The sequence below is a fragment of the Triticum aestivum genome, chromosome 2B, assembly GCF_018294505.1.
Source record: "Triticum aestivum cultivar Chinese Spring chromosome 2B, IWGSC CS RefSeq v2.1, whole genome shotgun sequence".
Classification (NCBI taxonomy): Eukaryota; Viridiplantae; Streptophyta; class Magnoliopsida; order Poales; family Poaceae; genus Triticum; species Triticum aestivum.
This window is the reverse complement of record NC_057798.1, coordinates 370,780,623-370,784,618: the sequence shown is the minus strand read 5'-3', so window position 1 is coordinate 370,784,618 and position 3,996 is coordinate 370,780,623. Positions and strand designations below refer to the sequence as shown.

Genomic DNA, 3,996 nt, shown 5'->3' with positions numbered 1-3,996 from the left:
CCCCCTAGACCTCTGTCTGGCCAAGGGAACTTATCTAAGCTCGAGAGCTCCTGTCTCCTCACTTAAAGCATAACCGGCTCACCTCCCCCCATCCCCCTTTCCATTTTATTACTGATAAAACCCACCTTTCAATTGACTTAACGAAACGACTTTGACTTTCGAACAATCAATCGTAGAAGCTCCTGCACCGATGGAATTTTCCAGCATGCCCTTCCGACTAGTCAAAGTATTAATTGAATAGAATCCACAGTCAAACCAACATGGATTTAGGGAAAGAGAAAGATCTATAACCATCTTCCCTAAAAAGGAAGGATCCAAAAACAAATTCTCATCGTTGACCACGAGATGTTCCAGTATCTCATAGGTCGACCAACCACATGTTCCGCTCTTGTTAAAGAAGCATATCGATCAAGTGTCAATTCGTCGGATGAGACCTTTGCTTTCCTTCCACAGGTTAATGAGCGCTATATTTGGGAAGTACAGGATACCAGAGAAACTAGCGAGTATTGGGGTGGGGGCACTACTTAAGACAGCTTTGCTTTGGACTTGCTCTACCTTCTAAATTGAGAAATGGCTATCATCACATCGAGTTGTCTACTTCTTATCCATAGGAGGGAGTGAACCGTTATGTTCTTGAAGTCAGTATTGGAAACACAGGTATCCAGAGCTATTCTTTGAGCAGCATCGACCTAATTCCTATGTTTTTCCGAAGATCATTCAGGGAAGAGAAGAAGACATGGGATCTTCTTCCTTTCCTTGGTCTTTCGTTCCGTCATATTCCAAATAACTTATCTAATTACAACGTATTAACCGCTAATGCACCTTTTTTATCAAATCTCAGGGACATGGTCTAATCATGAGGGTAGTATTTTATCATGGTGTTGGATCCCAAGTTCTTATGGATTCCTTTTTTGTTACCGGGGTCGACCCCAAAGCCATAATGTCTCAAAACGAAGAGGCTATAGAGAAACTTTGATTTTTTTTCCTTTGTCTCGAACTTCGTGAAGAACTCCATTCTATATCTCCAACAAAAAAGTTGGGCTGCACCCCAGTTGTACACTCCCTTCGTTCGGAGAACCCTTGTTGATTCTGAACTTCGTTCGCAAAGTAAGCGTCCTTTTAACGGGCCAGCCCTTCTTTTTATCCCTTTATTTAATCGAGACTTTCATACAGTAGCAACAACTCTCCTTTCAAGTGAGCTAGAAGGGTATGTCAGAGCAGGTTGACAGGTAGGCTGGAACCTGAGGAGGTATAGCTAGGCTTAATGAATTGGTAATCGATCGGGAATTCGTTAAACGATATCTATATTATGAGTACCTCTTCTGAACCATACCGCTCTTCCGGTAAATGGTCTGAATCAGTAAAAAATGAGTTCCTTCTTCAAATCCATCGGTCACACCCGCCTTGCGAACTGTATCGGTTATTTTTGCATTATCCCTGGGGACAATTATACCTTGGTTTCATCGATCCAGGGTTTGATCCTTGGTAGTGGTTAGTCAATAATATTATTGAGTGAAACATAATCCTATTGTCCATCAAGAATAACCATAAAGTATATTAACAATATAATTTGTCCAAAAACCCTCTAATATCTAGACTATTTGAAGAATCGCACTTTTGATCAAAAGAATTTTAGGAGTATTATCTTACAGAATGACGAAATAAGGTGGATCATGATGTTGTGTAATTTATCATAGTAAAATTTATATTATTGATGACCTATAATATGTACATAAAAGAAGCTCTTCCTCTAATGACCTATAATTTATCAAAAGAATTATCCAGGACTCAAGTAGCCAAATGGCGGACAATATTTTATATTAGATTTCCATAATATAGACGACTAAAACAAAAACTAATATGTAATGTTCCCTTTAATCCAATAACTTGGCCAAATATTCGAATGACTAGTAAGTTATCCTGGTCTAGAGGTTTCCGGAATTGATCATTGGACTTCTTATTTTCTTCTTACCCTTCGAGAAATCGGGGCAGCTGAACTCTTTCTCTTTTGGTAGTGGATTCCCTCTTCAACTACTTGCAAACGAAAAAAAGTGCAATGTTTCCGTTTTTTTCTGGATCGCATTCCTCCAGCTTTTGTTCTTTCTGACGAAAATCACTCTTCTTTACTGGGATTCCAGTACGCGGCTATTGCTTTCGTTTTCACCACTCGTAGTAATAGTGATCTTATATTTGTATTGCAAAATGGAGAGGGAACTACTCGCTAATGGTAGTAAAACTGCCCTGCTCTTTTTGGTTAGTATGGAGAGAAGTTATCTGAAAGGTTGAAAGATGCCAACGTGAGCTAGCGTCTCGTTATGCTTAATAGCATTCCAATCTTTTAATAATAATCACTACTTGTATCTCTTTTGCTTCGCTTGGTTGATTAGTTTCACTACTTCAAATAAAACAATGAACCTTCGCTTGTATCTCTTTTGCTTCCCTTGGTTGATTAGCATTCCTAAAGTTCGAATTGATCATTCCATCGATCTAGGAATCATGCATGGCACAAGGTAAAGGATGGAATGATACATCTGATAAAGAGCCTAGAATGACCTTTCCCGATCTTTTGAAGGGTAAGAATAAGAACTCTGTTGTATCGATGCACTGCTCTTAGGCGAGATTGAACACGAAAAAAGGTGCATCAAGGCGTGAATAAGGAAGAAGTCACCTTTGTCGGTTTTCAAATTGAGGACCAACTGTGCTCCGAAAGTGAGAGAAGAGATCTCAAAAGACCGAAATATTGATGCATATCTACAGGAGTAACATTGTTTCGAATAAAATAATAATAACCTATTGATAAAATATTATGGTCCTTGCACCGTACGTACCGCCTACGAATAATAGGTAGCCCCATCCCAGGCAGAGTTTGTGAGCCGTGTAATAGGCGACCATTTCGCGCGGTTCGGGGGGCACTTGAATAAGCCGTCGGCACCCGGCTGCGTCTTTACCCCTATCCAATTTTTGGGCCAATTCCCCCTTCGTACTACCAAAAAATGAGATTCTTGCCGAATCCGAGGTGCGCGGAGCCGAAGCCGGCATGTTCGCCCGCTGGGCCGAGTGTTCGCCCACTTCTTTTTCTTCGCCTTTAGAGAGAAATCCGTGTCCGCCCCAGCAAGAAAACGTATGCGCGTGTACGGAAGCGCAACGGCTTTCGCGCTCATCCCTTGCTTCAAAACTACAGGTTTGAGCCCTCCGTTTGCTGGTTGCCAAAGACGAGAGCTTCGCCTTTGGAAGCGCCAGTAGCGTAGGGCGACCGGGCCAGCCGAGCCCCTCTGAATTAGTTGACGACTTTGATGACTCGACGGTGAATATTAAGGAAAGGAGAGCGAGGGGAAGAGGGGGCAGCCCTCGGCCCGATCATCCAATTCACTCCGACGATCCAGGCATGGTTCATTAGTCAAAGCAACTTCGTCACTTTCGTGTACCCATCGGACGGAAGCCCTTTCGGGGGTTCCTTAGAGACCGATTCACTCTGCGTAGACTGACTGAACGCAGAAAGCCTTCCACTGGCAGGCGATCGTGTTTTTCATAGGATTTCTCGTTACTCATGTCAGCATTCTCACTTCTGATATCTCCAGGTCTTGTCACCAAAAACCTTCCCCGATTGACAGAACGTCCCGCTACTAACACTTGAAAAAGTTGCTTTCAAGGTCTCGTCGCTTCGGTGAATCACTTGAGCCATGAGACATTTTTGGTGCCATGGAGCTAGACCAGTGAGCTATTACACTTTCTTCAAAGGATGGCTGCTTCCAAGCCCACCTCCTAGTTGTCATCGCTCGATCACTTCCTTTTCCACTAAGTGATTGCTTAGGGACCTTAGCGTACGATCTGGGCTATTTCCCTCTCGACTTTGGATCTTAGCACCCAATCAATCTGTCTGTACTAAGGATGACGGCCTTTATTCGGAGTTTCCCTGGGGTTGGTAAAGCGAAATGGGTGCCACCCTAGCCCATTGAGTGCTCTACCTCGGGCCATCGACATCATACGCTCTACTAA

At 42.9% G+C, this 3,996-nt stretch overlaps 1 long non-coding RNA gene across 1 annotated transcript; it reads right to left on the bottom strand.

Annotated features, from left to right (window-relative positions):
- Nucleotides 1-205: 205 nt before the first annotated feature.
- On the bottom strand, nucleotides 206-3,672 carry LOC123044957 (uncharacterized). Its single transcript, XR_006420821.1, has 3 exons — nucleotides 3,255-3,672; nucleotides 1,184-1,187; nucleotides 206-217 (listed from the first exon to the last, which is right to left on the bottom strand). It is a non-coding gene; the product is annotated as an uncharacterized lncRNA (long non-coding RNA).
- Between the last annotated feature and the right edge of the window lie 324 nt (nucleotides 3,673-3,996).